Below are 12,222 nucleotides of genomic sequence, written 5' to 3'. Positions count from 1 at the left end.
TTTTTTTTTTTTTTTTTTTTTTTTACCTGATTCTTTCCCCCATCCCTCTGGGAGCAGAGTGAGCAAATGAATATTTAGTGCTGAATTGTTTGCTGGGCTAAATCGTAACACACTCAGAAGAATACAAGCCAGACCATAAGATACTTTTCCAAAATAATTCACTGACCACTGCCTTTTTTTTTTTTTTTTTTTTTTCCTTCTCATTAGCTGCTCTTGTCTTCCATCACAAAATATTCTTGCTGATCTAACTATCTGGCAAACTGACTGTTTTGTTGATATGGCCAAATTCATCACAGTTTAACTTCATTAGCTTGAAAGAAATTCCACCAAGCACAATATTGACACAAACTATTTATTTCCAAGGCACTGTGTTTATTTACTTACCAGGAAAAGACATCGTATCACAGAGGAAAGGAATAAAGTAGGTATTTCCTTTGTAAGTATCAGTACATCATGTAATTTCCAAGAAAACAGAATATAATGATTTGCAAGTACATAGTACAAGTACTCTTTTCATTTTACATTACCATTCATACTTTATTTTTTATTATTTTTTTAATATAATGTTTAGTTAGGGTGAATAAGATGCATTATTCTGAGATAAGGACACAATAACAGGAAAGTGATTTTACTGGGAAACAGCAGGATCTTACACTAAATTCTATACTTGGTAGTAATATAATCAAGCCTATAACTAGATTATAAAATTTAAATTATTGTGAGATTGGTAAAATACATTAGAGTTACATTAAATAAAATTACTTTTTTTTTTTTTTTTTTTAACATTATTTGGGTTATTTTACATGTGGAGATTTGGATTCCCCATAAATGTCTAGTATATGAACAGAAAGTGGAAAGAGAAGAACAGTCAGTGGAAAAGTTTATGGAAAGGAAATAACTGCAATTAAAAGATTCCGAAATCATAGAATCACAGAATCATAGAACGGCCTGGATTGAAAAGGACCTCAAAGATCATCTAGTTTCAACCCTCCTGCTGCATGCAGGGTTGCCAGCCACTTCACCAGGCTGCCAGAGCCACATCCAGCCTGGCCAATCAACAGACTCTTGTGGACTGATCAGAATGAATACACACAGAAACACACACAGACACACAAATCACCCTTGGAGGAAAAAAATATCTTAATTTATTGAGTTGAGATCCATTATTTTTTTTTTCTCCTACAGGAAGAAAATTTAAAGATGAGTAAGGATGAGTGGGAGTTGCGTGAAGTTAGAAATAACTTTAATGAATGATGGGAGGAAGAGTAAATACATTTTGAAAACCTAGAAGAGTGTCCCCTCAGAACAGTCAAACATATCTCTGTGATATGTTTTCTAATGCCACTGTTACTATAGGTAGATTAATACATTTGTATTTTAACTTTTGGATTGATCAAGGGAAAGAGTTATTCAGTCTTGAAAGAGAACTGTCAACCTTTGTCTGTGTTCCAGTGAAAATTCTTTGTGTAATAATAGTATTTCATTACTCTTAAACATTTGTTATATTTTCCTCATCAGAAAGAAAGCTAAGGGGCATCAGGCTGTTTCTATCATGAAATCTGTTTATTGCCATTGGGTGACAGGAAGCAGAGCAAAGCAAAATTGCACTTTAAGTGAGCTGTACTGTAACTGTTACTTTTAGCAGAAGGGAAACAGATAATTAATCCTGTTGATTCCTTTGTATCCCTTTGCAGAATTTTTCTGCAAGAAAGAAATTTGTTCCTGAAGAAAAAGTTGCCAAGCCTCTGGAATAAAGTGACTGAGCAAGGTGCTGCACTAAATACGCAGTCTCAGTGTGTTGCCTCAACCCAGTAAACATGCAGAGAAGAAACTGCAGATCGAGGAGCTTTTCTCTCCTACCACTGGTAGCAGGCATGTGTAAAGGTAAGACAAGAAAGCAATATTTTGCACTCCGCTGTTCTATGTGTCTTCTGTCCTTTTCCTAGGAGGAAGGAAACAACTTTCTCCCAAGTATAATCACATTTCATGAGTTTACACAGAAGTACTTGAATTCCTTCTCACTATTTACAGCATACATCATATCCTCTGCTCTCGGTGCCAAAGGGAGGAGTTTCAATTTGTGGTGGAGTACAAGATATCAAATACATATAATGGCATATGGAGTCTCTTCCAGTGTTCAGGAGGGAGATCTAACCATGTGTTAAATTTGTACTCTGATTTCTTAGGAAAATAAAATGTATGGAAGACTAGCTCCATATCTCTGCAAAGGACTTGAACCATTATTATCAGAAATATCATAGTTCGTTGTACAGCTTACCTAATGATATTTGGGGTGAATGTCCTTGACTGTAGTCCAACCACAGATCCATTGCATTTACATCACTTATACTATATAGCCACGCTGCAGCCATGAAGTGATGCATGATGTTTGACACATTATAGGATGTAGGGTGTCTTAAAATTAAATATTGCCTCCTGTATTTTTTGCTAATAAAGCGTTAAAGGACATAAACAACTTATCAAAAAATGTAGGCATGCTTGTTATAAATTTGAAGATAACCCTAGAGATTTTATCTGCATTCATGTTTTGTTTTATATATGTATACATTAATTTTTGCCTCCTGTCCATTGTCTACCAATTATTGTTCTTTGAATTCTTACATTTCACAGAGGCTTTCCTAAAAACATCCATGCATTCCTTTGCGCCTTGCAAAACTGTAAATGTAATCCAATGCCAGGCTATCAGAGGAAGCTGTGGATGTGGAATACTGCAAATCAGAGGTGTGGTAGGAGAGATGAGTGTGTGCAGCAGATAACTGTACTTGATTAGCTAGATTTAAATAGTGTTGGATGAATTTGCCAGGTGAAAATAAAAATTGTCAGTTCAGTTTAATTTCATGGTGAATCAAACAAGGAAATTAGATTCTGCTAGTCTGTTAGTTTGACATCTACAGCAAGTGACAATTAGAGATGATGAGAGAGCTTATACTTTTTTTTTTTTTTTTTTTTTTTTTCTCCTTCTGATGGACATGTAAATTTTATTTGCTGTTGCTTTGCAGAAATGTCTACTATACCCTTATTTTATTGACAACATAAAGGATTTTAGGAATTCATTATTTTATTAAGTTCTTTTTGGGAGAGTAATGCAGTAAGATTTAGAGGTAACACAGCAATTTCTGAAATCTGTATTTCATTGAAATAGCTTTTCGAGGTCAGGAATTTGAGCCACAGGTATTCTAAATGGAAAAAGTTGTAATGGAAGAAACACACTAATGGCTTGAAGAAAGAAAGATTACAGTATAATAAAATAAGAATGAAGACAGTGTGAAAGAATCTTCTTTTATTGTATGTTGATACTCAGTTCAGTCCTGATACTGCTCATTAACCTTGGAAGAAAAGATTAAATAACAAATCAAAACACAAAGATGTTCTTTAAAAGGACTCCCAAAGTCAAAATTCAAATTAACTTCACACTTAAATTAGAGTTCAAAGAGCATGTAAAATCAAGCAGAACAAGGTGTGTGAAATGATTGTATATGATGTCATATTTGCTTTCTAGTCTTTGCAGTGGAGTTTGCATTTAGAAAGCATTTGCTTTACAAGCAATGCTGAAATAGATTGAGAAAATTATTTCCCACCTTATTTTTCTTCTTCAGATTGAAATATATTACTGTCTGAAAAATGTCAAACATAGAGAAACAGAAAAAAGTTATTATGACACATTCTAAAGGAAAACCATATCTCATATCTCTCAGTAGCTTAACTTACATAGTAATATGCTCCAGAAGAACCTATGTATTCTTGCAACAGTTCCTCATCTAATATATAAAGAAAATATTATCTATATTTCTTCTTTTGCTTTGTCTATTTTTCCTTCAAGATTTTGAGGCAGAAACAATATGTTTCTGCATACTACTTGGAAATAATATAACAGTTTGGGAGATTTCCTTTGGCACCTATTGTACTCTGTTTTTCAGAAGTCATTTCAAGCTGCCAATATTTATATGTAGTTAGTTTTAACTTGTTGTATATGGTTAGTCACATTCTTATATAGCCTCACTTGCATATTTCATTTGTTTCTGAAGAAAAAGAAGAAATACACATGGTCTTTCACATGGGCTATCTCCTACTGGCTTCAACTGCAAACTAACTTAAGTCCTTATACATTTTCTTTAAAAAATGTCAATACATGTCCAGTCCTGAACAGCTGATATCTGAGAGGGAATGGTCAGGAACAAGCATCCTAGATGAGTTTTTCAGCCCTTCCCCTTCCCCTTATCCTTCCCCTTCCCCTTTCTTCTTTAAAAAAGAAGTGAACTGTATTCTATCCAACAAATCCAACTCCATTAGTAAATTACTTTCCAATCCACAGTTAAATAATACTGTATGAATTATTCACAAATACGTCTCACTGAAGAGTCTACATTTATCATTAACACCAGGGGAGGCTAGTTAAATGGTATTTGCATTAGATCATTTTCTGTATGTCACCTTATTCTTAGGAGGTCTGTGCAAAAACATTAGTTTTTATAATATCCATAAAATACATAAAAATCAATCTAAAAAGCTGCAGCTTCATTTAAAAATATAATTCATTCTGATTTCTAAAATATGGTTATTTAAAGATATATTTATTTTTGATTGTTAAAAAAGAGGATTTATCTTTTTAATTATATATTTAAATATGAATATCTACTTTTTAAAAAAATTATTATTTTTTACTAGTGATTTCTTGTACGTTTATCTCATAATACAATTTTCACTACTCAATATTTAGGTATGTTTCGAAATACCATAAAAATATATTACAGAATACATAAAATCTGTTCTCCAAAATATTAATTATCAATTTGAAAACTATCTATCTCAGTTGCAACATAATGCTGTGGTTTGTTATCTGCATATATTCAGCCTTCAGAGAACTAATGGTTACATGCAGATATTCCAAATAGATTCCTAAATACAGAAGCAGTGATTAATTTCTGCAAGACTATGTGAAGTTCCATAATTCTTTAATGGTGCCAAAGTGATATATAGCATGAGTATAAACATCGGCTAGCTCAGCAGAATGCCCATGGGAATTATCAGGGATGTATCTCCTTGATGAGCTCTGTAGAGATATAAATCACCTTGAAAAACAAGCTACAGACAAAAGACTGAATGTGCAAATGCTTTGTTTGAAAGAGAATAGTTATTTTCTCTTAAAGTTACAGATTATTCTTGTAATATTCACATGAAGGAGATTCGAAAAGATAATGCCTTTTTCACAAAAGCACTAAACAGTATCAAAGTGAGGCACTTTAGGTTGTTATTTTTATTTTTTGATTGTTTGTTTATAGTTCAATATTCACACTGTCTTTTGTATTTTCCTTAATGTATCATCAAATAAGCTCCTTCTGAACAGTTAGACAGCCAGTTCCCCAGTTCCATCAAGTGCAATATGTGAACTGAATGCATACAAAAAATTAAACGTTTCTGTAGTAATCAAAATTACTCAATGATTTGCTCCAAGTTTCAAATGAGCTAGTAGGACTGGTGTTGTGATATTGGCTGGAACATGCTTTGTACAAGATAGATGTACAAGATGTACAAGATAGAATTGTAGAATCATAGAGTTGCTCAGGTTGGAAAAGATCTTAAAGATCATCAAGTCCATACTACCCCAACTACCCTCCGCTAAATCGTGTCCCTGAGCACTACATCCAAATGGGTTTTAAACATATCCAGGGATGGTGACTCAATCATCTCCCCAGGGAGCCTATTCCAGTGCTCAACAAGCCTTTCTGTAAAGAAGTTTTTCCTGGTGTCCAACCTAAACTTACCCTGGAATATCTTGAGGCCATTTCCCCTCATCCTGTCACCTGTCACCAGTGAGAAGAGACCAATCCTGCTCTCACCATCAGCACCTTTCAGATATTTGAAGAGAGTAATAGGGTCTCCCCTCAACCTCCTTTTCCCCAGACCAAATAGCACCAGTTCCTTCAGTTGCTCCTCATAGGGCGTATTCTCCAAGCCCTTGACAAGCCTTGTAGACCTTCTCTGGATCTGCTCCAGAAGCTCAATATCCTTTCTGTACTGAAATGCCCAAAACTGAACACAGTATTCGAGGTGAGGCCTCACCAGTGCCAAGTACAGGGGCAGGATGACTTCCTTAGTCCTCACCTCACCACACCATTCCTGATACAAGCCAGGATGCCATTGGCCTTCTTGGCCACTTGGGCACACTGCTGGCTCATATTCAGCTGACTGTCCATCAGTACACCAAACAGACACCTTGTCTGTCAGGCAGCTTTCCAGCCACTCCTCCCCAAGCCTGTAGGGCTGCCTGTTGTTGTGACCAAAACGCAGGACCCAACATGTGGCCCTATTGAAATTCATACAATTAACCTTGGCCCACTGATCCAGTCTATCCAGGTCCTTCTGTCGTGCCTTTCTCCACTCTGACAGATTGACGCTCCCTTCCAACTTGGTGTAATCTGCAAATTTACTGAAGGTTCACTCAATCCCCTCATCAAGATCATTAATAAAGATGTTAAATAGCAGCAGCCCCAGTACTGAGCCCTGGGAGACATCACTCATGACTGGCCACCAACTGGATTTAACTCCATTGATCGTAACTCTTTGGGCCTGGTCATCCAGCCAGTGTTTCACCCAACGGTATGTATGCCCATCCAAACTTTGGGCAGCCAACTTCTCTATGAGAATGTTGTGGGGGACAGTATCAAAGGCTTTACTGAAGTCCAGGTAATCCATGTCAACAGTCTTACCTTCATCCACTAAGCAGGTCACCTTGTCATAGAACAAAATCAGGTATAATTGCTACTAGCTGGATAATAAATAGATCAATTACATACCTTCTTTTTTGAGACATTGTCACATTTGAGTCATTACAGAACAGCTCTTTACACCCTTACTTACTTGAATCAGTATTTTAATGCCTTGACAAGTCTGACTGAGGCCAGTGAGAGTCTCATTAGCATGACATTCTGACATAGATAGGAAGAGGACTTCACTCCCTTTACTCATGCCTAGACCTTTACTATTCATTAATTATGCAAATCAGTTTGTGAGCTTCAAACACTTCAGTGTTTGAGGATGGCAATTTCAGTTACATTTACTGCAAAGTCTTCAGGGTTTTGCTGAGTGCTGTTTTGTTCTGGTATGCTTTACACCGAAATATCACATAGCTATGGTGGTTCATTCATTTGTTTCACAAATTAATTTCAGACTGATCAATTAGATAGACTTAGCAAGAAGGCTGAAATAATAACAAGTAGTTGCTGGAGAAGAAAGAGAGCATTTCAAATATTTATGACTTTTCTGTCCACGTAGATCTCACTTGAAAACACTGCTCATGATCTCTCACCAGAAGAGAGATTCAGAAAATACGAAAGAGCTTAAAAATCATTTTAACTATCCTTCAGTGTGATTTTCTTCTGAACTATCACAATTAATCAAGTCAATCACTCTTTTGGAAACAGAATTATTTTCTTTCAGTTATTCCACAAGATGCACACTATATCAGCTTCTACCATTTTTACTTTTATCTTCCTGGAATGAAGACATGAAAGAGTGAGAAATATAGCTTTAGTTGCTTTATAAGTCGGAATCACACTACTATGTTATTTATTCATTTAATTTAAAGCAATTTCAGACTATGATTCAAAGAACCTCACTGAATTTTTAACTCTGATTCCTAACTAAAAGAAAGGAGAAAAAGCATGAGGAGAGAAAGCTTTGTGAAATACAGAATCTGAACTAAGCTCGTAGTAACAAGGAAGAGAAAAAGCATTAGTGGAATATTTGCTACTACAATAATATTTCAAATAATGTAAACATTTACTGCAGACTTCACATAAATTCCTGGCTACTTTGCAGATAAGATTTTAATAGGGACAGAAGACCTTCCACATGAGGTCAACCTGATAAATTTGGGTCTGCTCATCCTGGAGAAAAGAAGGCTCTGGAAAGACCTGATGGTGGCATTTATATACATATAAGGAGGGGCTTATAAGGAAGAAGGAGCAGACTCTTAAATGTGATATGACAAAGGGAAATAATTTCAAAGTAAAAACGGTGAGAGTTAGATTGGATGTAAGGAAAAAGTTTTTTACATTGAGGGTTGTGAGGAAGTGGGCCAGGTTGCCCAGAGTGGTGGTGAATGCTCCATTCTTGGAGACATTCAGGGTCAGTCTGGACGGGGCTCTGAGCAATCTGATCTAGCTGTAGGTGTCACAGTTCATTGCAGGGGAGTTGGACTAGATGACTTTTAACGGTCCTTCTTCCAACTGAAACTATTCTATAATTCTAAGATGAGAATTCTAATAGACATGTGATCATCAGCCAACGTACATCTTTTTCTGCTTCATACCGGACATGCTGATATGATAATACATGTAAGTGCTTCAGAACATTTGAAGTTCTCTCCTAAAGCTGGTAGTTTTGTTTCCTTTGTCACTATCCTGGTGATACTGAATGGCCATGTCCTGGTGCTGCTTCTGGTAGGGTGAGAGTAAGGTGCAAGTTGTGCTTCCATATTCCTCTAGTTTTAGTGTGAATTCCAGCATGTTATCTAATATACTGTTTTCAGTGATTCTAAGTAATTCTACAGATAAATAACACAGAAAGAATTAAGTTATGATGGTTTTGACTATATTGGACAGTTTAAATCTTTTGAAAGATGGTTGTTTTTCAAGTTGATAGTGTTTGTCATTTTTTTTTTTTTTTATTTTTTTTATTTTTTTTTTTTTTTATTTCCTCATAAAATGCACAAATTGGCCTTGAAATTCATTCTCCAGAGGCACTCTATTAGGTAAAAGTTTCTTACTTCGCTTAAAAATATTATTATTATTGATATTATTAATATTGTATACAATAGCCTGTTGACTAGCACATTTACAGCTCAGCAAATATAATGATAAATAGTATTTTTGATCAATACTAGTTTGTATTATAATTATCTGAATTACTAAATGATCTCAAACTTTAAAGACCTACTGGCTCTACCCACAAAACCTAAATCCCAGCCCTTCTTCTGTATCTTATTTATATGTTGTTTATTTGAAACAGTCATAATTCAAAAGAAAAATTACAGTACATGAAAAACTAGTTAGTATTGAATAGTGTTGAGTAGTAAAACTCCACCATACTATTCATAATAAATATACCTTACCATTTGATTTCCAGTCTGAAAGACAAATCAGTGTAGTGAAATATTTCCACATATTTAATTTTGCATTCTCTGAAAACAAGTAGCTCAGCTCAATGCCAGTGAGGTAGCATCAGGATACTACTGTCCATAACAACAATCCTTTTTTATTGAATCAGTGTACTGTAGCACAGGTGTTTATTTGTATAACTTCACTGAATATTATGCTTTAGTCTGTTTTGTTAAATATCCTGTGACACTTAATGTTCATCATCCATAAATGACAAACCCCCTAGTTTCTTGCTAAGATTAAGTTTTAATGGCTGAAATTAAAAATTAAATGTATTGTATCTGTACAGCACTTCAGCATCCTGGGGATTGCCACACTGTGAAGAATAAAAAATAATAGAAAAAAAAATAATGATAGCAAGGAAAATGAGTTTCAGTTAATATGTTGGGAGAGTATCTTTTCCATCAAATGGTTTGCATATATGCTGGCATAAAATGCAGCTGCACACTTATCATGTTTATTACTAGCAATTCAGTAGAGTATTCTAAATATACTTAGATTTTTAGACTTCACTTACACTTCCTTATCTGAATCAGTGCTGCCAGTGCTTGCTGTTTGGAAAGGTCACAACAATGCTGAATAAATTATTTTCATCAGAGAGTGGGCCCACTGAAAATATTTTCACATACAAGCAGGACTATTTTTTCTTTCACTGAAATCTAAACTTTATTTAGTATTGTAAACTATTTATAATTTTTCTGTTGGTCTTTATGAAACAGCTTGGTTCCCCTCAATCACCTCTTATGGGGCATACGTCTGAACTGTATAATCAACATCACACCTAAAATCACCTGGTACTTGAACAACATAGCACCAGTAACACTTGAGTGATCTTTCGTTTCCTGGACACATTCAGAAAAAAGCAGATTGCAAGTAGTGTTTGTGTCATTTTAGTAAGAGTTCAGATTTTGCAAAGTTCCAGAAAGCCATGAGATGGGGAATATAGGTAAGAATGTAGAATGTCTTGAATTTCTAGATGAACTTCAGTGAATGGTCTAGAAAAGCAGAACGAATGAAGCAGGTATGACTATGTTTTCCTTTTTTCCTTTCACTGGCTCACAGCTTTTCTTTTTGGATCATTTACTAAGATTTAGTACAAAACAGATATTCTTAGGACAAATTGGCTGTACATAATGCAAATATTCCTTAAACAGAAAAAGTAAGAATACCCAGACAGAATATGCTAGATTGTTTCTTAAGTTAAAGTATGAGTGTTCCGTTAGTAGTATACTTTGGCTGAAACACTCCTCAAATTTTTCGTGTTATACATGTTAAAATATCCATAAATTTTATTCCTGTAATTCATTTTCTCTCTTTAGAGCATTTCATAGAATCACAGAATCCTTAGAGTTGGAAGGGACCTCTGAAGTTCATGTAGTCCTGCTCCCCTGCAATGAACAGAGACATCCACAGCTAGATCCAGTTGCCCAGGGCCCCATCTGGCCTTAATTTAAAAGTCTTTACGGTGAAGGTATCAAACATATCTCTAGGCAGCATGTTCCAGTGCCTCACCATCCTCACTGTAAAAAAATTTTTCCTTTTATTCGACCTAAATGTGCCCTGTTTAAGTTCGAAGCCATTTCCCCTTATACTATCACTACAGAGCCCACCAAAGTGTCTATCTCCTTCTTTCCCGTAGTTCCCTTTTATATACTGAATGGCTGCTCTCAGGTCACTGCTCAGCCTTCCCTTCTCTAGGCTGATGAGCCCGAGTTTTTTCAATCTGTCATAGGAGATGTGTTCCATATCTTAGATAATTTCTGTGGCCATCCTCTGAATGCTCTCCAACAGGTCTGTGTTTCTCCTGTACTGAGGACTCCATATCTGGATGCAGTACTCCAGGTGAGGTCTCACCAGTGCAGAATAGAGGGGCAGGATCACTTCCCTCAATCTGCTGGCTATAATTCTTTTAATGCAGCCCAGGATATAGTTGCTTTTCTGGGCTGTGAAGGCACATTTCTGGCTCATGCCCAGCTTCCCACCTGAATATGAGTAAATTATGTCAACGTAATATTTGTTGGTAATCATTAATATAAGAAATAGAATCACACTTTGCTATGAGGATCACAGTAGTTTACCTGAGTACAGATTAAATTGATCACCGAAAGTAATTTCACCTCAAAGTCTAGGATTTTTTATTCCAAAACAACTTACTCTGTATTATGAATAATCAAACACAAAATAGAAATAGAGCCAAATTAGTTCAGAGTTAATTTATTATTTCACAGCATGGTCTCTAATCATATTTCAGAATTACAGTAATGTCAAGAGACTGTCTTCGATTTGCTTTTCTCTGCCTACTCACAACCTCCTGATTTTGATTTGAATTAGAGTTGAAAGGAACTGTATTTAGTGATACCGTGTGTGAAAACCTTAAAGACATTTGTTCTACAGAGCATGGATCTGTACAGGTATGACCCAGAAGTCTTGTGTTTATCAATATGTTTATCAGTATCCTCATGCTTTTTCTTCATCGTTCCCTGTGCAGTCAAAAGGATATGTCTATGCATGTAATTTTTCAGGACTAAAGATAATTTGTTATTCTGCTGTGTTGTATTATGCTGTCAAATATGTCAGATATGCTGGTTTACATTTCTCAGTTGCTAGTGATACCAAATTCTTGTTGATCAGGCCAACGTTCCCTAGCAGGCAGTTCATCACATCCAAATTTATGTTTATTGACTGAACATAGATGATGTCATATATTTTATATTATTAGAGAAAAAAAAGTTAAAGAAAGTCAGGTTGACAAAGAAAATGTCTGAAGACGAGAAAACACCCAGATTAGGATTGATTATGCCAAATGAATTAGTCCTTTTATATTGTCATATATCCTTAATCTTGTGTTTTCTTAAATAATTCTTCTCTGATAGGAGCTTTTCTTGTTTTCTTATTCTTTTTTTTCCTTAAAGATTTTTTTTTTCTATTATGAGTGTATGCAATATTCTTACCTGTTCAGCGTAAAATTTGGAATAAGCATTTTAGAGTAGACAAAGAACTAGAGGAAAAAATGTGATGAATGGGAATTAACTACCATGTGCAT

The sequence above is a fragment of the Centrocercus urophasianus genome, unplaced genomic scaffold, assembly GCF_019232065.1.
Source record: "Centrocercus urophasianus isolate 14NV4802_14NV808 unplaced genomic scaffold, USGS_Curo_1.0 seq_27, whole genome shotgun sequence".
Lineage (NCBI taxonomy): Eukaryota > Metazoa > Chordata > Aves > Galliformes > Phasianidae > Centrocercus > Centrocercus urophasianus.
This window is presented reverse-complemented; position numbering follows the sequence as displayed.